Source organism: Oncorhynchus mykiss, chromosome 9, assembly GCF_057628025.1.
Source record: "Oncorhynchus mykiss isolate SJ-2025 chromosome 9, ASM5762802v1, whole genome shotgun sequence".
Lineage (NCBI taxonomy): Eukaryota > Metazoa > Chordata > Actinopteri > Salmoniformes > Salmonidae > Oncorhynchus > Oncorhynchus mykiss.
This window is the reverse complement of record NC_143030.1, coordinates 41,628,820-41,654,626: the sequence shown is the minus strand read 5'-3', so window position 1 is coordinate 41,654,626 and position 25,807 is coordinate 41,628,820. Positions and strand designations below refer to the sequence as shown.

General features: G+C 45.4%; 1 protein-coding gene across 4 annotated transcripts in view; it reads left to right on the top strand.

Moving 5' to 3' along the window:
• The window catches only part of LOC110531981 (FYVE, RhoGEF and PH domain-containing protein 3), a 109,348-nt gene that overhangs the window by 18,875 nt on the left and 64,666 nt on the right, over positions 1–25,807 (top strand). Inside the window, exon 1 of one of the 4 annotated variants that reach the window (XM_021615536.3) lies at positions 25,210–25,736. The exons of 2 other annotated variants lie outside the window; for them this stretch is intronic. The gene's annotated coding sequence lies outside the window, so the exon portion shown is untranslated. Of the gene's footprint in view, positions 1–25,209; positions 25,737–25,807 lie in introns of those variants that run through there. One more of the 4 variants, XM_090184213.1, reaches the window with a different exon arrangement.

Sequence of the window (25,807 nt, the reverse complement as noted above, 5' to 3'; positions counted from 1 at the left end):
CAGGAGAAAGGGATAACAGAAAGAGGGAAAGGAGATATATGGGTGGGAAGGGTGTGTGCTGGTGTCAGCGGAACTTTGGTTCTTAGCGCCCATGCTGTGTTTGAGAGGAAGGCTTTATGAAGGAAGTGTGTTGTTATCTTAAGGCCCTCTAGGCCCCCTGTTGGCTTATCATACAGAATACAGAGAAAGAGGGACCTGGAGACCCCATTTGGAACTACGAAATGCTGTTGAATTGTTAACGGTTCAGTAAATAGTTGTTAACACTAGTTCATTGTTACAGTTGTACTTATGGAAATGCTCGACTGTCTCTTTGTATGACTTTGTGATAATGGCTGAATTTAGTCTGTCTGTTGATCCTCCCACACATTGTCTCTGGAGTGTTAATGAGCGATCTGAATTTGAGGAGCTCAAGAAATAGAAAGTGTCAGTCAAATTCAATCAAATGTATTAATAAAGCCCTTCTTACATCAACTGATGTCAGAAAGTGCTGTACAGAAATCGCAAGCAATGCAGGTGAAGAAGCAGGTGTAGAAGCACGGTGGCTAGGAAAAACTCCCTAGAAAGGCTAGGAAGAAACCTGGAGAGGAACCAGGCTATGAAGGGTCCTCTCATAGCCTAGGTCCTCTCATAGCCTGGTTCCATGTTGAAATTAGAGGTCGACCGATTAATCGGAATGGCCGATTAATTAGGGCCGATTTCAAGTTTTCATAACAATCGGAAATCGGTATTTTTGGGCGCCGATTTCCTATTATTATTATTATTTATTTATATTTTTTATACCTTTAATTTAACTAGGCACGTCAGTTAAGAACACGTTCTTATTTTCAATGACTGCCTAGGAACTGTGGGTTAACTGCCTTGTTCAGGGGCAGAACAACAGATTTTCACCTTGTCAGCTCAGGGGTTCCAATCTTGCAACCGCACAGTTAACTAGTCCAACGCATTGCACTCCACGAGTAGCCTGCCTGTTACGTGAATGTAGTAGAAGCCAAGGTAAATTGCTAGCTAGCAATTTAAAATCCAAATCATAATTGGTCGACCTGAGAGAGAGAGAGAGAGAGAGAGAGAGAGAGCATACATGAATTGTTTTGTAATAATACGAAGGGAAGTCATGCGTTCTTTTTCACCTAGGACCTACTGGTACTGTTCTACTGTACTATCTCTGCCTGTACCGTTCCAGTTTGACCACTAGAGGCCTCTGTAACACAGCCTGAATGGTGCCTTTTCTCAGCCTTCGCACACACCCTGCCTTCACAGGAGAGGAACCATCTACAGACCATGACCACTCTGAGTCAGTGTTCAGCCAATGATGCATACTCAATGGCATTTCATTACGGGAAGGAATTGGTATCAATTTTACATGAGGTTGCTTGGCTTTGCATAACCTTATTGTAGATTCCTATGGTCTCTTTGGCCTGTTTTGCACAAATGCACTCTCTATTCAACAAATCTTGCCTACTACAAGTTTAGCTCTGCCTGCCTCAAACCATCATAAATGAGAACGCTCTAACTCTATATTTCTATATTTGTCATTCATTTGGGTTTGAAGTCTGCAGATTTCAACTGACTCCCCTTGACTTTTAAGATATGAAAAGTTACAACCTGACATGTTACACTGTGATTGCTTAGTGTTCGCTGACTCACTGGTCTTGCCCTATGTTTGGGGCCCTCTGGGATTTGAGGGCATCCAGATTGAGCTCAGCGGTGCTCGGCTCGTTCTGGCTGTTGTCAAGGTGTTTGACTCTGAAGGTCACCGTGACAACGACAGACTGATTCTCCCCATCTCCGCTCTTCCTCTCTTTCTCTGTCCTATTATAGTCAGCACACACTGTGAGCCATATATCATGACACTCTCTTCTTCTATCCTCCCTCTCTCTGCCTCTGGGTTCAGGCAGTAATGATTTTGTCAAACTGGATACTCTCTGAATTCAATTCAATTCAAAACATTACACTCACAGACATTCCAAAAGAATAAAGACATTTCAAATGTCATATTATGTATATATACAGTGTGCAAATAGTGTGCAAACGATGTGCAAATAGTGAAATCTTTCTCTCTCTCTTTGTCTCGCTCTTTCTTTGTTTATACAGTTGAAGTCGGAAGTTTACATACACTTAGGTTGGAGTCATTAAAACTTGTTTTTCAACCACTCCACAAATGTCTTGTTAACAAACTATAGTTTTGGCAAGTAGGTTAGGACATCTACTTTGTGCATGACACAAGTAATATTTCCACCAATTGTTTACAGACAATCTCGGTACCCACTTATATTTCACTGTATCACAATTCCAGTGGGTCAGAAGTTTACATACACCAAGTTGACTGTGCCTCTAAACAGCTTTGAAAATTCCAGAAAATGAAGCTTCGTAGAGGCTAATTGACATCATTTGAGTCAATTGGAGATGTACCTGTGGATGTACTTCAAGGCCTACCTTCAAACAGTGCCTCTGCTTGACATCATGGGAAAATCAAAATAGATCAGCCAAGACCTCAGAAAAAAAGGGGTAGACCTCCACAAGTCTGGTTCATCCTTGGGAGCAATTTCCAAACACCTGAAGTTACCACATTCATCTGTACAAACAATAGTACACAAGTATAAACACCATGGGACCACGCAGCCGTCATATCGCTCAGGAAGGAGGCACGTTCTGTCTCCTAGAGATGAATGTACTGTGGTGCGTAAAGTGCAAATAAATCCCAGAAAAACAACCAAGGACCTTGTGAAGATGCTGGAGGAAACGGGTACAAAAGTATCTATATCTACTGTAAAACGAGTCCAATATCGACATAACCTGTTAGGCCGCTCAGCAAGGAAGAAGCCAACCGCCATAAAAAAGCCAGACTACGGTTTGCAGCTGCACATGGGCACAAAGATCGTACTTTTGGAGAAATGTCCTATGGGCTGATGAAACAAAAATAGAACTGTTTGGCCATGATCATGATCATAGTTATGTTTGGAGGAAAAAGGGTGAGGCTTGCAAGCCAAAGAACACCATCCCAACCGTGATGATGTTGTGGGGGTGCTTTGTTGCAGGAGGGACTGGTGCACTTCACAAAACAGATGGCATCATGAGGACGGAGAATTATGTGGATATATTGAAGCAACATCTGAAGACATCAGTTAAAGCTGAAGTTAAAGCTTGGTCGCAAATGGGTCTTCCAAATGGACAATGACCCCAAGCCTACTTCCAAAGTTGTGGCAAAATGGCTTTAAATGCCTTATTTCCGACTTCAACTGTATATATATATACACTGCTCAAAAAAATTAAGGGAACACTAAAATAACACATCCTGGATCTGAATGAATGAAATATTCTTATTAAATACTTTTTTCTTTACATAGTTGAATGTGCTGACAACAAAATCACACAAAAATGATCAATGGAAATCAAATTGATCAACCCATGGTCTGGATTTGGAGTCACACTCAAAATTAAAGTGGAAAACCACACTATAGGCTGATCCAACTTTGATGTAATGTCCTTAAAACAAGTCAAAATGAGGCTCTGTAGTGTGTGTGGCCTCCACGTGCCTGTATGACCTCCCTACAACGCCTGGGCATGCTCCTGATGAGGTGGCGGATGGTCTCCTGAGGGATCTCCTCCCAGACCTGGACTAAAGCATCTGCCAACTCCTGGACAGTCTGTGGTGCAATGTGGCGTTGGTTGATGGAGCGAGACATGATGTCCCAGATGTGCTCAATTGGATTCAGGTCTGTGGAACGGGCGGGCCAGTCCATAGCATCAATGCTTTCCTCTTGCAGGAAATGCTGACACACTCCAGCCACATGAGGTCTAGCATTGTCTTGCATTAGGAGAAACCCAGGGCCAACCGCACCAGCATATGGTCTCACAAGGGGTCTGAGGATCTCATCTCGGTACCTAATGGCAGTCAGGCTACCTCTGGCGAGCACATGGAGGGCTGTGCAGCCCCCCCAAAAAATGACACCCCACACCATGACTGACCCACCGCCAAACCGGTCATGCTGGAGGATGTTGCAGGCAGCAAAACGTTCTCCACGGTGTCTCCAGACTCTGTCACGTCTGTCACATGTGCTCAGTGTGAACCTGCTTTCATCTGTGAAGACCACAGGGCGCCAGTGGCATATTTGCCAATCTTGGTGTTCTCTGGCAAATGCCAAATGTCCTGCATGGTGTTGGGCTGTAAGCACAATCCTCACCTGTGGACGTCGGGCCCCCATACCACCCTCATGGAGTCTGTTTCTGACTGTTTGAGCAGACACATGCACATTTGTGGCCTGCTGGAGGTCATTTTGCAGGGCTCTGGCAGTGCTCCTCCTGATCCTCCTTGCACAAAGGCGGAGGTAGTGGTCCTGCTGCTGGGTTGTTGCCCTCCTACGGCCTCCTCCACGTCTCCTGATGTACTGGCCTGTCTCCTGGTAGCGCCTCCATGCTCTGGACACTACGCTGACAGACACAGCAAACCTTCTTGCCACAGCTCGCATTGATGTGCCATCCTGGATGAGCTGCACTACCTGAGCCACTTGTGTGGGTTGTAGACTCCGTCTCATGCTACCACAAGAGTGAAAGCACCGCCAGCATTCAAAAGTGACCAAAACATCAGCCAGGAAGCATAGGAACTGAGAATTGGTCTGTGGTCACCACCTGCAGAACCGCTCCTTTATTGGGGGTGTCTTGCTAATTGCCTATAATTTCCACCTGTTGTCTATTCCATTTGCACAACAGCATGTGAAATCAATTGTCAATCAGTGTTGCTTACTCAGTGGACAGTTTGATTTCACAGAAGTGTGATTGATTTGGAGTTACATTGTGTTGTTTAAGTGTTCCCTTTATTGTTTTGAGCAGTGTATTATATAGATATCTCAAATGTGACTTGCACTTTTCCCACAGCACCCCACACCACACATTATCAGAGCTATGATGTGAGATGTTAAAGGCATAGTTCAACCAAATTACAAAATTGTTTCCTTACGCTGTAAACAGTCTATGGAGAAGGTATGACAGCAACTAATGCTTTGGTTAAGTTTCCCTGGCACTGTTTTAACATGCTGACATGTTTTAGCATTTGTGGTACACATCCCATTCAAGTCATGGGACTGATATTAGCATTTTTTAAGCACAAATTCCAAATCATCCGAAATTATCTAAAATTGATTGTGAATCTCATCAAGGTCACTTATAGATGATTTATTATAAATTATAATGGTATTATATGTGCACTGTATGACTTCAATTTGAATTGTGCCACAAATGTTAAAACTAAACCAAACCATACATTACTGTCATATTGTACTTTGTCTATTGACTGCTTACAGGGTAAGGAATCCAATATGTAATCAAATACTTTGGGTGAATTATCCCTTTAACTAATTCACTATAAATGCTACTTCCTGTTCAGTGTGATTTGAACCGGGAACTCTTTGGTCTCGTATCCACTTCACTAACCACTATTTCACCACACCTTGACAGCTCTAGCTGTCATCACAGGAGCAATACAACACCCAGGCCTTAATGAGGCGATGAGGGCTACATCCCAAACAGATGGATCCTGTCACTCTGGTCTTTGTCCATTCATTTCCTCCTTCAGTTATTGTAGTTAAGGTTTTATTTTCTCATTGAGGCTCTAATTCACTAACAAGCACTTTATTAGATTAACAACAATCCAGTCGCGTCAAAATGCAATAAAAACCAACAACACGCCTCGGGCACACTGGCAGCTGTGTGTGTGTTTGTGTTTGTGTGTGATAGAGATGCTGAGAGCTTGCAGGGCTTCCTTCCTGTTTCCACTGTTCCAAATGCCTGCAGGTAAATGGATGTAATTAATTACCTCATTGAAATATCTCTGAAATATGAAGCGCATGTACCCTCTTCAGCTGCCATCTATCAATGTGGAGCAAGACACAGCTGAATGATTGGGCTCATTATAGAGAACACTAGGCTTGGGGGATAAACCATTAATAGCATATACCGGGATATTTAAGAAAAAACAGTGGTATGGTTTTCTTTACCGTAAAAAATAATAATAATAATATATATATATAGAGAGAGAGAGAGTTGAAGTCGGAAGTTTACATACACCTTAGATTGGAGTCATTAAAACTCGTTTTTCAACCACTCCACAAATTTCTTGTTAACAAACTAAAGTTTTGGCAAGTCAGTTAGGACATCTACTTTGTGCATGACACAAGCACTTTTTCCAACAATTGTTTACAGACAGATTATTTCACTTATGATTCACTGTATCACAATTCCAGTAGGTCAGAGGTTTACATACACTAAGTTGACTGTGCCTTGGAAAATTCCTGAAAATTATGTCATGGCTTTAGAAGCTTCTGATAGGCTAATTGACATCATTTGAGGCCTACTTTCAAACTCAGTGCCTCTGCTTGACATCATGGGAAAATCAAAATAGATCAGCCAAGACCTCAGAAAAAAATGGTAGACCTCCACAAGTCTGGTTCCTCCTTGGGAGCAATTTCCAAACGCCTGAAGGTACCACATTCATCTGTACAAACAATAGTACGCAAGTATAAACACCATGGGACCATGCAGCCGTCATACCGCTCAGGAAGGAGACGCATTCGGTCTCCTAGAGATGAACGTGCTTTGGTGCGAAAAGTGCAAATCAATCCCAGAACAACAGCAAAGGACCTTGTGGAGATGCTGGGGGAAACAGGTAAAAAAAGTATCTATATCCACAGTACAACGAGTCCTATATCGACATAACCTGAAAGGCCGCTCAGCAAGGAAGAAGCCACTGCTCCAAAACTGCCATTAAAAAAGCCAGGTTACTGTTTGCAACTGCACATGGGGACAAATATCATACTTTTTGGAGAAATGTCCTCTGTTCTGATTAAACAAAAATAGAACAGTTTGGCCATAATGATCATCATTATGCTTGGAGGAAAAAGGGGGAGGCTTGCAAGCCGAAGAACACCATCTCAATCGTGAAGTATGGGGGTGGCAGCATCAAGTTGTGGGGGTGCTTTGCTGCAGGAGGGACTGGTGCGCTTCACAAATATATGTGGATATATTGAAGCAACATCTCAAGATATCAGTCAGGAAGTTAAGCTTGGTCACAAATGGGTCTTCCAAATGGACAATGACCCAAGCATAATGGCTTAAGTACAACAAAGTCAAGGTATTGGTGTGGCCAACACAAAGCCCTGACCTCAATCCTATAGAAAATTTGTGGGCAGAACTGAAAAAGCGTGTGTGAGCAAGGATGCCTACAAACCTGAATCAGTTACACCAGCTCTGTCAAGAGGAATGGGCCAAAATTCACCCAACTTATTGTTGTGGAAGGCTACCTGAAATGTTTGACCCACTGGGAATGTGATGAAATAAATAAAAGCTGAAATAAGTCATTCTCTCAAGTATTATTCTGACATTTCACATTCTTAAAATGAAGTGGTGATCCTAACTGACCTATGACAGATTTTTTTACTAGGATTAAATGTCAGGAATTGTGAAAAACTGAGTTTAAATGTATTTGGCTAGGGTGTATGTAAACTTCCGACTTCAACTGTATCAAATAGGGATATCTCCTGTATACCACCCCTACTTTGTCACAACACAACTGAGTGTCTCAAACGCATTAAGAAGGAAGTAAATTCCACAAATTACCCTAACCCAAACCTGTTAGGGTTAGGGTAACATGGAACACCTGTTAATTGAAATGCATTCCAGGTGACTACCTCATGAAGCTGGTTGAGAGTATGGCAAGAGTGTGCTAAGCTGTCATCAAGGCAGAAGGTGGCTACTTTGGTACTGCTCTTTTTTGGTTACTACATGATTCCATATGTGTTATTTCATAGTTTTGATGTCTTCACTATTATTCTACAAAATAGTAAAAATAAAGAAAAACCCTTGAATGAGTAGCTGTTTCCAAACGTTTGACTGGTACTGTACATATACTTTATACATTTTTTATAGAGTCCCTTTTGCGCACTTCCGGCAATACCGTATACCCCAGTATGGTACAGAAATGGTATGGCGGTATACAAACTTGGATACCGCCCAACTCTAGAGAACACTCACACAATTCAATCTGCCTTCCAGCTAACATGACTCCCCTGCTATAGCATATGTCTGGTCTACGTTGTTACTGTTTCTAGACTGATAATAGTAACAACACAACAGCACGCTACTGTCTTTCCACTATTTTGACAGCCAGGACGTGCCAGCAACACACTCAGAGGTGAACCAGTCACACTGACAACTAATTGGAGCCTGGTAGTACTGTCATAACCACAAACAGGATCTCTGCATGGATTGCGTTCTTCAATAACCTTCTCATTGTCCCCTATTTAATTTTAGATCCTGGTTTTGTTGAGTTATATGAATAAGTAAACTATAAACAATAACATGGCCCTAATGCCTCCTGTGAATCAATGTTTGTCTGTATATTATGTGGAACATCTCTAGTTACTGTATATACATACAGTATACTGTACATTTATGTTTATAAAATGTGTAAATCTCTACTGTTGTATAAGTCTGTTTTTCTAACCACATCATACATTTAGCTCTATAAACTGAGTCTGCAGATACTTTCACTTGGAATGTCCCTTCATATTTAACATAAACCTTTCAAAGCCACTCCAGAATCAGCCTCCAGCTACTAACATAAACTGTATAACTTAAATGTTATTTTGGAAAGGTGAAGCGGTACTTATTTTTGTGGGCTATGTCGGTGTGCTTTATGAGCAATGGCGTGATCCATCATGTCACCCTGGAGTCTAGTGACGAATGTCCTCATGGGGAACTCTGGGCTGACAGAGTCACACTGGAATAGGCCCCAATCCATCAACTGCTGCTGCCGTGTGCGTATCACCTCATAGACTGTAGATAGGGGCTCTATTCAGTTATCACAATGACACCCTCCACATCTGTGTGTCAGAGAAAGGTTGAGGTGACATTTTAGTTAGGGAATGTTGGTTGCATGTTGAGGGATGATGATGAGATTTAGGGAGTCTGTATTAGAATCAGGCCCCCTGTGTCCGGTCTGGAGCGTGAAGTCACGAGCCAAAAGTCCGGGTCTGCCCTAGAAAGCCTATATGTAAAGTATGATAGCCAGAACGGCCAAGCAACAAAAATGTTGATGGCCGTTCTGGGCTCTAAAATGAGTTTATAATGAGCTAGTTCGATCCCCACAGTGAATTATTTTGAACTTTGCTTCAAATCGAGATATTTAATTAAATAGTAAATTTTTCGTCACACAGGACCACGTACTGACACAAACCAATCACTGGCCAGCAGGCTACGAGGTCGCTCACGCCCTCATGCCATAGACATTAAGATTGACTCAGGCAGGATGAAAACGACTACATCGACCATGATCCTTTGCTAGTTATGGCCACTTTCACCTTGACCCTTAGAATTTTTTTGGTGCCATTCAGCCCCCTTCAGCAATATGGTGATCTTCAAATTCAAATACTTCCAGCTTCATGCACCATCAGCAGTTTTCCATAGGAATACATGGATGATGTCAGCGCCATCACTATCTACTGGTTTTAATGGCTATGGTTAGAATACGGTTGAGAAGTCAGTTATGGGAAAGGATGTGGGAATGACGTAGCATTGTCAGTCCTCTGCTCTATGCCAGGTGTCCTACCCTGCAGCATCCTACTGCCACTACCTCTCTCTCTCCATCACTCTCTCCCTCCCTCTCATTTCCTCCAACTCCTGCTCCCTTCCTCCCTCCCTCCTCCTCTCTCTCCCTTTCTCTCTGTGTTAATCTCTGCTGAGCCGTGTGTAATAACAGGCCATCTGGGCTTGTTGGGGAGATGAGATGAGCCTGCAGCTTGTCAGATGAACAAACACCACCGAGGACCCTGCTCACTACACACACAATCACACCTTTAACAATAGCACCATACAATGCACAGACACAAAATCACCCCTAAACTTACATCACACAGGAATATACATATTTACACAATATAACTTGCAAAGTGTAACGACGTTCGTCTGTAGAAGGAGAAGCGGACCAAAAAGCAGCGTGGTGGTTACTCATGTTCTTTCATGGAAAATGAACGATACATGAAATAACTTAAATCTACAAAACAACAAACGGAACGTGAAAAACCTATACAGCCTATCCTGTGACAACAAACACAGTGACAGGAACAATCACCCACAAACACACAGTGAAACCCAGGCTACCTAAGTATGATTCTCAATCAGAGACAACTAATGACACCTGCCTCTGATTGAGAACCATACTAGGCCGAAAACATAGAAATGCCCCAAAACATAGAAAAACAAACATAGACTGCCCACCCAACTCACGCCCTGACCATACTAAATAAATACAAAACAACGGAAATCAAGGTCAGATCGTGACACATAGATAAATACAATCACACGCAGTTGTCATGCGTAGATGTAATAGGTGGCAGGGAAGACAGGCGCAGGAGAGACAAATTGAGTGTAAAATGGAGTCTTTTAATAAAGTCCACGGAGTATGCTCCATAACACTAAATGTACATAAACATGGGTACAAGGACCCGACGCACACCTATACAACAATCACACTACACTGACAATAAAACAATCTCTGACAAAGACATGAGGGGAAACAGAGGGTTAAATACACAACAGGTAATGAATGGGATTGAAAACAGGTGTATGGGAAGACAAGACAAAACCAATGGAAAATGAAAAAAGGATCAATGATGGCTAGAAGACCGGTGACGTCGAACGCCGAGCACCGCCCGAACAAGGAGAGGCAACGACTTCGGCAGCAGTCGTGACAGTACCCCCCCCCCTGACGCGCGGCTCCAGCTGCGCGTCGACACCGGCCTCGGGGACGACCCGGAAGGCGAGGTGCAGGGCGATCCGGATGGAGACGGTGGAATTCTGATAACATGGAAGGATCTAACACGTCCTCCACCGGAACCCAGCATCTCTCCTCCGGCCCGTACCCCTCCCAGTCCACGAGGTACTGAAGGCCCCTCGCCCGACGTCTCGAATCCAAAATGGATCGAACAGAGTACGCCGGAACCCCCTCGATGTCTAGAGGAGGCGGAGGAACATTACGCACTTCAGCCTCCTGGAGCGGGCCAGCCACCATCGGCCTGAGGAGAGACACATGGAACGAGGGGTTAATACGGTAATGAGTGGGTAGTTGTAACCTATAACATACCTCGTTCACTCTCCTCAGGACTTTAAACGGCCCCACAAACCGCGGACCCAGCTTCCGGCAGAGAAGGCGAAGGGGCAGGTTTCGGGTCGAGAGCCAGACCCTGTCCCCTGGTGCGAACACTGGGGCCTCACTGCGGCGACGGTCTGCGCCAATTTTCTGGCGCCTTATGGCACGCTGAAGGTGGACGTGGGCTGCCTCCCAGGTCTCCTCAGCGTGCCGAAACCAATTGTCCACCGCAGGGGCCTCGGTCTGGCTCTGATGCCAAGGAGCCAGAACCGGCTGATACCCTAATACACATTGAAAGGGAGTAAGGTTAGTGGAGGAGTGACGTAGCGAGTTCTGAGCCATCTCTGCCCAGGGCACGAACTTCGCCCACTCCCCCGGCCGATCCTGGCAATAAGACCGCAGAAACCTACCCACATCCTGGTTAACTCTCTCCACCTGCCCATTACTCTCGGGGTGAAAACCTGAGGTAAGACTAACCGAGATCCCCAGACGCTCCATGAACGCCTTCCAGACCCTTGATGTGAACTGGGGACCCCGATCAGACACTATATCCTCAGGCACCCCATAGTGCCGGAAAACGTGTGTAAACAGGGCCTCTGCAGTTTGTAAGGCCGTAGGGAGACCGGGCAAAGGGAGGAGACGACAGGACTTAGAAAACCGATCCACAACGACCAGGATCGTGGTGTAACCCTGTGAAGGTGGAAGATCGGTCAAAAAATCCACCGACAGGTGTGACCACGGCCGTTGAGGAACGGGTAGAGGTTGTAGCTTACCTCTGGGCAGGTGTCTAGGAGCCTTGCACTGGGCGCACACCGAGCAGGAAGAAACATAAATCCTCACGTCCTTAGCTAAAGTGGGCCACCAGTATCTCCCGTCAAGACAGCGCATCGTCCGACCTATCCCAGGATGACCAGAGGAGGGTGACGTGTGAGCCCAATATATCAATCGGTCGCGTACAGCAGACGGAACGTACAGACGACCAGCTGGACACTCAGGGGGAGAAGGCTCTGCACGTGACGCCCGCTCAATGTCCGCGTCCAGCTCCCACACTACTGGCGCCACCAAACACGAAGCTGGGAGTATGGGAGTGGGATCCATGGACCGCTCCTCTGTGTCATACAGCCGAGACAATGCGTCTGCCTTAACGTTCTGGGAGCCTGGTCTGTAAGAAAGAGTAAACACAAAACGAGTGAAAAACATGGCCCACCTTGCCTGGCGAGGATTCAATCTCTTTGCCTGCCGAATATACTCCAGATTGCGGTGGTCAGTCCAGATGAGAAAAGGGTGTTTAGCCCCCTCAAGCCAATGCCTCCACACCTTCAAAGCTTCTACGACAGCTAACAGCTCCCGGTTCCCCACATCATAGTTTCGCTCCGCCGGGCTGAGCTTCTTAGAAAAGAAAGCACAGGGGCGAAGCTTCAGTGGCGTACCCGAACGCTGAGAGAGCACTGCTCCTATCCCAGCTTCGGATGCGTCCACCTCCACTATGAATGGCAAAGAGGGATCCGGATGAGCCAGCACAGGCGCAGAAGTAAACAGAGTCTTCAGGTGCTCAAAAGCCCTGTTCGCCTCAGCCGACCACTGCAAGCGCACCGGGCCCCCCTTTAGCAGTGAGGTAATGGGAGCTGCCACCTGACCAAAACCCCGGATAAACCTCCGGTAGTAATTGGAAAACCCCAAAAAACGCTGCAACTCCTTTACCGTGGTTGGAGTCGGCCAATTACGCACGGCTGTAATGCGGTCGCTCTCCATCTCCACTCCTGAAGTGGAAATCCGATGCCCTAGGAAGGAGATGGATTGTTGGAAAAACAAGCATTTCTCAGACTTGACATATAGATCATGCTCCAACAGGCGACCAAGCACCCTGCGCACCAGGGACACATGCTCGGCGCGTGTAGCAGAGTATATCAAAATATCATCGATATACACCACTACACCCTGCCCCTGCAGGTCCCTGAAGATCTCATCTACAAATGATTGGAAAACTGATGGAGCATTCATCAACCCATATGGCATGACCAGGTACTCATAATGACCTGAGGTGGTGCTAAATGCCGTCTTCCACTCATCACCCTTCTTAATACGCACCAGATTGTACGCACTCCTGAGATCCAATTTTGTGAAAAAACGTGCCCCGTGCATTAACTCAATAATCGTATTGATCAGAGGTAGCGGGTAACTATATTTCACTGTGATTTTATTAAGACCTCGATAATCAACGCACGGGCGTAAACCGCCATCCTTTTTTTTCACAAAAAAGAAACTCGAAGAGACGGGTGAAATGGATGGCTGAATGAACCCCTGATGCAGGGATTCAGAGATATATGTCTCCATAGCCTCTGTCTCCGCTTGCGACAGGGGATACACGTGACTCTTGGGATATGCAGCGTCTACCAGGAGATCTATCGCACAATCCCCCAGTCGATGGGGTGGTAATTGAGTCGCCTTCTTTTTACAGAAGGCGAGAGCCAAATCGGCATATTCGGGGGGAATGCGCACGGTGGAGACCTGGTCTGGACTTTCCACCGTAGTAGCACCAACGGAAACCCCTAAACACCTACCTGAGCATTCTCGCGACCACCCTGTGAGAGCCCTCTGTGGCCAAGAAACAGTGGGGTTATGACAAACTAACCAGGGTAGGCCTAGCACCACAGAATACGCAGGAGAATCAATAAGGAAAAGACTAATCTTCTCCTTGTGACCCTCCTGCGTTATCATACACAAAGGTGCGGTTACCTCCCTGATAAACCCTGACCCTAATGGTCGACTATCTAAGGCATGAATAGGGAAAGGCATATCCACAGGAACAATAGGGATCCCTAAACTATGAGCTAGACTTTTATTAATGAAATTCCCAGCCGCACCCGAATCTACTAGCGCCTTATACTGGGAATGCAGTGAAAAGTCAGGAAAAGAGACAGAGACAAACATTAGTGCAGCAGAGGGCTCTGGATGAGAATGGTGCCTACTCACCTGGGGTGACGCCAGAATGCCCTGCCTGCCCTCTCTATTCCCAGAGGAACCAACCCGGCACCGACCAGCAGTGTGCTCTCTGCGACCTTGAATGGTGCTCGAGCGGGAACCCCCTCCGGTCTCCCTGCGCACCATCCCTCCCAATTCCATAGGTTCGGGAGAGAGGGTGCGGGAGGATGGAACAACCAGACCCCGATCTAGACGTCCACGAGTAGCCAGCATGTTGTCCAGCCTGATGGACATGTCCACCAGCTGGTCGAAGGTGAGGGTGGTGTCTCTACAGGCCAGCTCCCGACGGACGTCCTCGCGTAGACTACAACGGTAATGGTCGATCAGGGCCCTGTCGCTCCATCCAGCGCCGGCAGCCAAGGTCCTAAACTCCAAAGCAAAATCCTGTGCACTCCTCGTCTCCTGCCTCAGATGATAGAGAAGCTCACCCGCTGCTTTGCCTTCAGGTGGGTGATCGAATACTATCCGGAATTGGCGGGTGAACTCCTCAAAATGGTCCAGCGCCGCATCCTCCCTACTACACACAGCGCTGGCCCATTCCAGGGCTTTCCCGGTGAGGCATGAGACGAGGGCGTAACTCTTCTCACGGTCAGATGGTACTGGGGAGGCCGTGGCTAGATACAAGTTCAGTTTAAGGAGGAAACCCTGGCAGCCGGCAGTATCTCCGTTGTATCCCGTAGGTAGGGATAAATGGATCCTCGATTCCGGAGAGGAAAAATCGTTCACGGGAGATTCCGGTTGTGGTGGTGGTGGCGCTGGAGAAACTCCCTGTCTCTCCCAGCGATCCATTTTCATGGCAATGTGATCCATGACGGAGCTGATAACGTCAAGCTCCCTAGCTTGTTCCTGAACGCGTTCCTCCAGCTCCATGGGCATAGTGTCCTCTCCTGCTGACTTCATATATCTGTCAGAGATTCTGTCATGCGTAGATGTAATAGGTGGCAGGGAAGTCAGGCGCAGGAGAGACAAATTGAGTGTAAAATGGAGTCTTTTAATAAAGTCCACGGAGTATGCTCCATAACACTAAATGTACATAAACATGGGTACAAGGACCCGACGCACACCTATACAACAATCACACTACACTGACAATAAAACAATCTCTGACAAAGACATGAGGGGAAACAGAGGGTTAAATACACAACAGGTAATGAATGGGATTGAAAACAGGTGTATGGGAAGACAAGACAAAACCAATGGAAAATGAAAAAAGGATCAATGATGGCTAGAAGACCGGTGACGTCGAACGCCGAGCACCGCCCGAACAAGGAGAGGCAACGACTTCGGCAGCAGTCGTGACAGCAGTGTACTGGGTACTAAACACAGCGGGCAGAAAAATATTCTAACAAGCTTGGCAATACACAAAATATCACACCTTTACTAGAAGCAGAAAATGGACAGTAGGCACAGAAGCACTTTAAATAATATCACACCTTTTCTAATGGACCAGGATAAAGCCATGGGCTCTCAAACACAGAACATAAATAATAATTTACATAATAAATAATTACAATTTAGCATTAATACTTGAGTGATAGATGTGCAGGTGATGATGTGCAAATAGAGATACTGGGGTGCAAAAGAGCAAGAGGGTAAGTAATAATATGGGGATGAGGTAGTCGGGTGTGCTATTTACAGATTGGCTGTGTACAGGTACAGTGAGCTGCTCAGACAGCTGATGGTTAAAGTTAGAGAGGGAGATATGACTCCATTTTCAGAGATTTTTGCAATTCGTTCCAGTCATTGACAGCAGAGAACTGGAAGGAAAGGTGGCCAAAGGAAGTGTTGGCTTTGGGGATGACCAGTGCAATATACCTGCTGGAGCGCGTGCTACGGGTGGGTGTTGCTATGGTGACCAGTGACCTGAGATAAGGCGGGGCTTTACCTAGCAAAGACTTATAGATGACCTGGAGCCAGTGGGTTTGGCGACGGATATGTAGTGAGGGCCAGCCAACGAGAGTCAGACAGGTCGCAGTGGTGGGTAGTATTTGATGCTTTAGTAACAAAACCGATGGCACTGTGATAGACTACATCCAGTTTGCTGAGTAGAGTGTTGGACGCTATTTTGTAAAGTTGCTGCTGGGGGTGCTGAGATGTTGGCCAGGGTAGGAGTAGCCAGGTGGAAAGTGTGGCCAGCAGTGGAAAATGCTTCTTGAAATGATCGAATATTGTAGATTTATCGGTGGTGACAGTGTTACCTCTCCTCAGTGCAGTGGGTAGCTGGGAGGAGTTGCTCTTATTCTCCATGGACTTTACAGTGTCCCAAAACTTTTTGGAATTAGTGCTACAGGAAGCAAATTTCTGTTTGAAAAAGCTAGCCTTAGCTTTCCTAACTGACTGAGTATATTGGTTCCTGACTTCCCTGAAAAGTTGCATATTTGCGGTTCTGCTCTCTTCAGTTCTGCTCTCTTCACCCTAATGTAAAAACGTCACAGCTCTGAAATTCGAGCTGTGCATTATTTGATTTGGTGTATACAATCTCCTCACTGCACAGAGGACACATATCTGACCTCTCCAGCCTTTTCCAATCCCAATCAAATCAAATCAAATTGATTTATATAGCCCTTCGTACATCAGCTGATATCTCAAAGTGCTGTACAGAAACCCAGCCTAAAACCCCAAACAGCAAGCAATGCAGGTGTAGAAGCACGGTGGCTAGGAAAATCTCCCTAGAAAGGCCAAAACCTAGGAAGAAACCTAGAGAGGAACCAGGCTATGTGGGTTGTCCAGTCCTCTTCTGGCTGTGCCGGGTGGAGATTATAACAGAACATGGCCAAGATGTTCAAATGTTCATAAATGACCAGCATGATCAAAAATAATAATCACAGGCAGAACAGTTGAAACTGGAGCAGCAGCACGGCCAGGTGGACTGAGGACAGCAAGGAGTCAAAATGCCAGGTAGTCCTGAGGCATGGTCCTAGGGCTCAGGTCCTCTGAGAGAGAAAGAAAGAGAGAAAGAGAGAGAGAGAATTAGAGAGAGCATACTTAAATTCACACAGGACACCGGATAGGACAGGAGAAGTACTCCAGATATAACAAACTGACCCTAGCCCCCCGACACATAAACTACTGCATCATAAATACTAGAGGCTGAGACAGGAGGGGTTAGGAGACACTGTGGCTCCATCCGATGATACCCCCGGAAAGGGCCAAACAGGATATAACCCCACCCACTTGAGGGATATCGTCAACCACCAACTTACCATCCTGAGACAAGGCCGAGTATAGCCCACAAAGATCTCCGCCACGGCACAACCCAAAGGGGGGGGGGGGCGCCAATCCAGACAGGAAGATCAGTGACTCAACCCACTCAAGTGACACATCCCTCATGGCATGAAAGAGCACCAGTAAGCCAGTGACTCAGCCCCTGTAATAGGGTTAGAGGCAGAGAATACCAGTGGAAAGAGGGGAACCGGCCAGGCAGAGACAGCAAGGGCGGTTCGTTGCTCCAGAGCCTTTCCGTTCACCTTCACACTCCTGGGCCAGACTACACTCAATCATTTGACCCACTGAAGAGTTGAGTCTTCAGTAAAGACTTAAAGGTTGAGACCGAGTTTGCATCTCTAACAATGGTAGGCAGACCATTCCATAAGAATGGAGCTCTAGAGGAGAAAGCCCTGCCTCCACCTGTTTGCTTAGAAATTCTAGGGACAATTAGGAGGCCTGCGACTTGTGACCGTAGCGTACGTGTAGGTATGTACGGCAGGACCAAATTAGAGAGATAGGTAGGAGCAAGCCCATGTAATTCTTTGTAGGTTAGCAGTAAAACTTTGAAATCAGCCCTTGCCTTGACAGGAAGCCAGTGTAGGGAGGCTAGCACTGCAGTAATATGATCATTTTTGGGGGGTTCTAGTCAGGATTCTATTCAGCACTAACTGAAGTTTATTTAGTGCTTTATCTGGGTAGCCGTAAAGGAGAGCATTGCAGTAGTCTAACCTAGAAGTGACAAAAGCATGGATTAATTTTTCTGCATCATTTTTGGACAGAAAGTTTCTGATTTTTGCAATGTTACGTAGATGGAAAAAAGTCCTTGAAACAGTCTTGATATGTTCGTCAAAAGAGAGATCAGGGTCCAGAGTAACGCCGAGGTCCTTCACAGTTTTATTTGAGACGACTGTACAACCATTAAGATTAATTGTCAGATTCAACAGAAGATCTCTTTGTTTCTTGGGACCTAGAACAAGCATCTCTGTTTTTTTGCAGCCATCCACTTCCGTATGTCTGAAACACATGCTTCTAGCGAGGGCAATTTTTGGCTTCACCATGTTTCATTGAAATGTACAGCTGTGTGTCATCCGCATAGCAGTGAAAGTTAACATTATGTTTTCGAATGACATCCCCAAGAGGTAAAATATAAAGTGAAAACAATAGTGGTCCTAAAACGGAACCTTGAGGAACACCAAAATACAGTTGATTTGTCAGAGGAGAAACCATTCACAGAGACAAACTGATATCTTTCTGACAGATAAGATCTAAACCAGGCCAGAACTTGTCCGTGTAGACCAATTTGGGTTTCCAATCTCTCCAAAAGAATGTGGTGATCGATGGTATCAAAAGCAGCACTAAGGTCTAGGAGCACAAAGACAGATGCAGAGCCTCGGTCTGATGCCATTAAAATGTAATTTACCACCTTCAAAAGTGCAGTCTCAGTGCTATGATGGGGTCTAAAACCAGACTGAAGATTTCGTATACATTGTTTGTCTTCAGGAAGGCAGTGAGTTGCTGCGCAACAGCCTTTTCTAAAATTTTTGAGAGGAATGGAAGATTCGATATAGGCTGATAGTTTTTTATATTTTCTGGGTCAAGGTTTGGCTTTTTCAAAAGAGGCTTTATTACTGCCACTTTTAGAGAGTTTGGTACACATTTGGTGGATAGAGAGCCGTTTATTATGTTCAACATAGGAGGGCCAAGCACAGGAAGCAGCTCTTTCAGTAGTTTAGTTGGAATACAGCTTGAAGGTTTAGAGGCCATGATTATTTTCATCATTGTGTCAAGAGATATAGTACTAAAACACTTGAGTGTCTCTCTTGATCCTAGGTACTGGCAGAGTTGTGCAGACTCAGGACAACTGAGCTTTGAAGGAATATGCAAATTTAAAGAGGAGTCCATAATTTGCTTTCTAATAATCATGATCTTTTCCTCAAAGAAGTTCATGAATTTATTACTGCTGAAGTGAAAGCGATCCTCTCTTGGGGAATGCTGCTTTTTAGTTAGCTTTGCGACAGTATCAAAAAGGAATTTCGGATTGTTCTTCTTTTCCTCAATTAAGTTGGAAAAATAGGACGATCGAGCAGCAGTAAGGGCTCTTCGATACTGCACGGTATTGTTTTTCCAAGCTAGTCGGAATTATTCCAGTTTGGTGTGGCGCCATTTGCTATGACTACAAGGTCATATAGGAATTCAGGGAACTCAATGAGGAACGCTGTATATGGCCCAGGAGGCCTGTAAACAGTCGCTATAAAAAGTGATTGAGAAGGCTGCATAGATTTCATTACTAGAAGCTCAAAAGACGAAAACTTCATTTTTTTGTGTAAATTTAAATATGCTATCGTAAATGTTAGCAACACCTCCGCCTTTGCGTGATGCACGGGGGATATGGTCACTAGTGTAGCCAGGAGGTGAGGCCTCATGTTTCAGTCAGGCCAATCACATCAAGATTATGATCAGTTCATTGACTATAATTGCCTTTTAAGTAAGGGATCTAACATTAAGTAGCCCTATTTTGAGATGTGAGGTATCATGATCTCTTTCAAAAATGACAGGAATGGAGGAGGTCTTTATCCTAGTGAGATTGCTAAGGCGAACACCGCCATGTTTAGTTTTGCCCAACCCTGTCTATGTTGGTAGATAAGATGAGAGCACAAATCCAGCTAGGATGGAGTCCGTCACTCCTCAGCAGGTCAGGCTTGGTCCTGTTTGTGGGTGAGTCCCAGAAAGAGGGCCAATTATCTACAAATTCTATCTTTTGGGAGGGGCAGAAAACAGTTTTCAACCAGAGATTAAGTTGTGAGACTCTGCTGTAGAGCTCATCACTCCCCCTAACTGGGAGGGGGCCAGAGACAATTACTCGATGCCGACACATCTTTCTAGCTGATTTACACGCTGAAGCTATGTTGCGCTTGGTGATCTCTGACTGTTTCATCCTACCATCTTTGGTGCCGACATGGATAACAATATCTCTATACTCTTTTCACTCGCCAGTTTTATCTTTAGCCAGCACCATCTTCAGATTAGCCTTAACGTCAGTAGCCCTGCCCCCTGGTAAACAGTGTATGATTGCTGGATGATTCGTTTTAAGTCTAATACTGCGGGTAATGGAGTCGCCAATGACTAGAGTTTTCAATTTGTCATAGCTAATGGTGGGAAGCTTCAGCGCCTCAGACCCCGTAACGGGAGGAGTAGAGACAAGAGAAGGCTCGGCCTCTGACTCCGACTCATTGCTTAATGGGGAAAACCGGTTGAAAGTTTCTGTCGGCTGAATGAGCGACACCGGTTGAGCATTCCTACAGCATTTCCCTCCGGAAACCATGAGAAAGTTGTCTGGCTGCGGGGACTGTGCGAGGGGATTTATACTAGTATCTGTACTTACTGGTGGCACAGACGCTGTTTCATCCTTTCCTACACTGAAATTACCCTTGCCTAACGATTGCGTCTGAAGCTGGGCTTGTAGCACAGCAATCCTCGCCGTAAGGATTGCTCCTGTATATTATGAGTACAGCGACTGCAATTAGAAGGCATCATGTTAATGTTACTACTTAGCTTCGGCTGTTGGAGGTCCTGACGAACCATGTCCAGATAAAGCGTCGAGAGTGAAAAAGTTGAATGAAAAAAAAAGTTGAGGATAAACCAAAAATATAAACTGTAAAATTGTCAGGTAGCAAAGTAAGGTTGGCAACAAAACGCACAGCAACATGTAAACAAGTCTACAGCCAGTGTGTCTGCCCAATAACAATTGTGTACAGTGTACTGTATATTACCTTGTATTTCTCAGTATATTACTGTAGGATGATTAAGTAAAGTTCCTGATGAAGCTAATATAAATGTAATTAGTAATATTCTAGCTCCCTTGTCATATCTCTGTCCATCCTGGCCTGGGGCCTGTTTGGTGTTGTAATCCCACAGTGCTTCCTGTCATTATGCAGTCACACTGATTGAACGCAACACTATGAGCTTAATGATGTTTCATTATTTTACTTCTGGTTCGGAGTCATATTGCAGCTACTGCTACTATAGTATTACACCTCACTAAACTACACCATTACAACATTCTAATGCATAGTCAGAGTTCCCGCCACCACCATTACAACATAATAAACTACAACACTTATAATGTCTCTGCTCTCTGAAGTTCAAGTTAATCGATACCCACTTTAGAAGTTAAGTCAATACAAGCTGCACTCTTTTGCAACTATCAACTTGTAGTAGTCTTATTTTAGATAGATAAAAAAGCTCTCATATGACTGAGTCCATGTTCAGGCCACAGTGGATTCCATGCCCCAGGGAAAGGGGGTCACGAGACAGGCTCGGCGGGTGTTGAGGGGAACTCTGTAAGGACAGTGCCTCAAAACTGGGTTTCCATGGTCCAGCACCTCTAACTGTCACCCCCTGGGGCAGTGTCATCTGTTACACACACTAACAGATCATGTGACTCCTCTATCTCTCTCTCTCGCTCTCTCAGCCCCAGGGCCAGTCAACCTCAAACAGCGTGACAAGCATAGATATGCATTCGCCAGATCATTCCACTCTAGTCCACTGACATGCTTGACCTCTGCTCTCATTGGGAGAGCAGGTCTAGTATCTCTATCTAGAGGGCACTACAGGGATTATACAGTGGTTTGCCCTCTTTGTTATTCTGTTTCTTCTTCACTCCACCAGATCTGTTTTAATTGTAATAATAAATTAAAGGCTGCTCTAGCTGGGTGAAATATTAATGGCTTTGCTCCTTTAAAGATACACTGTGGCTGATGATAATGGGTGAAAGAGATGAGCAGATCAGAGGGTTTTAAACCCCATTGTGATTTGGGCTACTGAATATTTGAGGAGCTAAGTAAAACCTTCCGCCTGCTTTGGTTTGGCTGGCGCCTTAGGTGAACTGAACGAGTATGCTCGTATACTCCCTTAAAAGACCTTTGCTTGAAAAACAAGAAAACGCGGCATTAGTACTGTTTTTCCATCTTGAGATGCCGTAGCCAGTATACGCTTCCTCAAAATAGGCAGATTTTATCTTGGGATAACTCAAGAAATCTGTAATGAATTTTGACATTTTGGCCGACGAAATCTTAGTCGCACAATTGTACATCTAACTAAGATGTTTGGTGCAGTATTTCTCGTGGGAAAAAAATGACATGAAAACGAGTCGTCTCATTGAATGACATCAAACGCTTTATTGAAGAATCCCTACTGTTGATCAATCACCGATGAAGGGCTGTAGACTTCGGCTACCAAACTTCGGCTTGCCTCGAGAATTTGTTTTGTGTGCATGAAGAGCCCAAAAAAACCTTGACGAAGATCAAATTAAATAAAAACATAATATACTGTAAGCAGAAACTGTTCTGAACTGTTTTGGATGGGATTGTCAGTGTCAACATTAGAACACTCAGTGTATTTGATCGTCTGGAGACGGATCTGATTAGGTACTGTATACACACATGGGCAAAGCCTACAATGTTCCACCCATTTTTTTCCCTATTTGTTATTCCCAAACTCTCATTCAATTACATTATTTTAGTAGCTTAGCAATAGAATTAGACCAGAATCTCTTTGATGGTTAGTGTGTATAAAGAGTGTGTCTTCGTAGCTGTAGAGGGCCCTTCTGTTGCGATGCCAGTGTCCTTTCGCGACCTCTTCCCCCTACAGAATAGAAGCCAGGCAGCATGTTGTGTCTCTGACATTGGCGATATTCACACACACAGGCCTTCAGAGATAAGCCTGAGATCAATGAAACACGGTCTGTCCTCACAGGATAGGGTATGGGGCATGCTTGCACGTGCATGTGCGTCCTGCATTCACGTTATGTATTTGTACTTGTGAGTGAACTGTGCGTGCGCGTGGTCTCCATGACAACAGCCCAGTGTCCTCCTTCCGGCTCACACCCGTAGGGTGCACTGAGCCTCACCATGGCGACATCTCATCAATTTATATTAACTATTTAAAAATCATTTTAGTTGTAGTATCTGTAGAATTCAGTATCAGGTCCCCTGATCTGGAAGTAGGTAATGTCCTCAGGAGGGGGGTTTGTGAGGCAAATGCAGACATAGTCTTTGAAGGCTTTGGCAAGACTATGGCAGGCTTTCGAAAGAAATGTTGTTTAAATGTTTTTGTCTGCATGTGAGTGGGTGAGGGGGTAGTGTGTGTGAGAGTGTGTGTGAGAGTGTGTGTGTGTGTGTGTGTGTGGGTAGGCGGTAGTTAGTCAGGTTGTAATGGGGGATGGTTTGCTGCAGGACTTTGTGTGCCTTGTTCTCTGCGAGAGCACACACACAGACACATATAAAAACACACACACACACCCACACAGACACACACGCACAGGCAGTCAAGTTGGCCGACCTTGACTTTTTCACAGTGTCAGATCTTGCCAAAGGAATATAATCTTCCCTCAAATTAGAAAACATCTCCAAATAGTGTATTCCATCTGTCTCTGTGTGTCTGTCTGTGTATGCAAGTGTGTGTTCTAGTGTGATTTGAGCACTGTTGGTCAAAACGAGTGCTATTCCATGCATATGTGTGTTGACCCCCTCAGGCAGCTGTGAGACAGATGCTGTGCTCAGGTCAGTGGAGCATATGCATGAAGAACAGGAGATTTAGACTGGTGTTCTTCGCAGTGTGTATACGTGCATGTGTGTGTGCATCCGTCAGTCTGTGCGTTTGCATCTCGGGTGACTTGATCAGAATAAACCCCTACACTGTACTGTGAAGATATAATGAATCTGACTAAAGTCGTAGATGAGAGTAGAGTACAAGCAGTTTAGATGGTGAGAATGGCCTGGTTGTAGGACATAAGGAAAGAGGGTACACGTATAGGCCAGGGAGAGTTGACCAACACACACCGTCCCTGTTCTCCAGTGTTGCATAAGCCAAAGGGATGTAGCAGGAAGGATGATGGGAAGTTTTTGAATTCCTTTCTGTTTCACAGTGTCCCAAATTCCTCTCGTCCGTGTGAAGAGTAAAAGTGTCTCTTCATCAATCCTTTCCATATCGCTCCCCTGCTATCGCTCCCCTGCTATCTACTGCTATCTACTAAGTAGAATATTAGGTCTGCTGCCCTCCTTGTGTTTTTCCTCAGATCGATTTTACCTGAGTAGTTGTGTTCGGTTCAGCACCCTGCTTTAGTACAATGGAGAGGAGCAGCTAATCGACAGCAGAGAATATCATTCACCATGCATGCTTCAGACAGCAACAGTACAGTAAATGCTGAGGTATGTGAACTAATACAGGTTACCTCGCTATACCGCAGTACATTTACAGCCTAGAAAGGCAAAGGCAGGATCAACACAAAATCAACAAGCTCTCATGCTAGCTTTTGACACTCTTTCCTAAATTTGCACGTGCGTCTCTTGACAACATTTCACCCATCCCCCTCTCTTCCTCTTCTCTAATTCAACGTCATTATTTAGGAACAGTGTTTACTTCGACGCCTTTTCCATGGAAATCACAACTATTCATGGTGGGTTCCGTGCGGGTGTCAGGCGATGTCACCTGCTTCTTTCAGACAAGCCCCTCACCGTGACAGAGACTTGGCCCATTGAGGGAAGGAGGGAGGAGGGGAAAGGGAGAGAAAAAAAGAGGTATAATAGTCTGTGCATATGAAGAAGGCTTGGGCGCGTCTGGTTGAAGTCACTTGGGGTATGCTGCACCCTAGACTCTAGTGATCCGCTGTGGAGTAACTAGCTCTCTGGAGGTATGGAATTTATGGAGTTCTATTTTAGGATTGCCCCTTGAACAATAAAGTATGTACTGTATATCATCACTGCCTGAACCTAGAATTCTCAAACCTTCCCCCTATCGCTCATTCAATCACACACTTCCCCATCTTTCATTCAACCACTCCTCTCCCTTCATTCTCTATCGCTCCTCCTCATTCTCTCTCTCTTGCTTGCCCTCCCTCTCCCCCACCCCGCCGGGCCTTCATTAGTTTCCATAGTGACGGGGGAAAGGCATTATTGCCAGCTGAGAACGGCTTTGAGAGTTGCGGCGGTGGGGGCATTGTTCACCAGCGCTCTGCTGAATGGGAGAGAGGGATCAGGACAGGGAGAGCGAGGAGGAGGACAGGAGCACACTTTTGGGGCTCTACAAACACTGGGTGTGTTTGTAGAGTGGGGGAAGGAGGAGAAGGAGGAGGGAAGAGAGAGAGAGAAAGAGAGACTGGAGTAGGAGAGTCATGCTGCCTGACTGACTGACTGAAGATCCACATTACTACTGTAATAAACCCTTCCAGGTTTCTCTCACAACAACCCAGTGGCTGTAACGACATGCTGCTGGACTAAACTGGACCCTTGTGATTGGTGTTAGTGCGTGTATGATGTGTGTCGGACTGGAGAAGAGTGACCCTACAGAGATTTCAGGGAGAGAGAGAGAACAGGAAAAACATATAGTGCAGATGGCAGCCTATGCTTAGCTGGTGAGTTCCAGTGTGTGTGTGTGTGTGTGTGTGTATGTGTGTGTGTGTGTGTGTGTGTGTGTGTGTGTGTG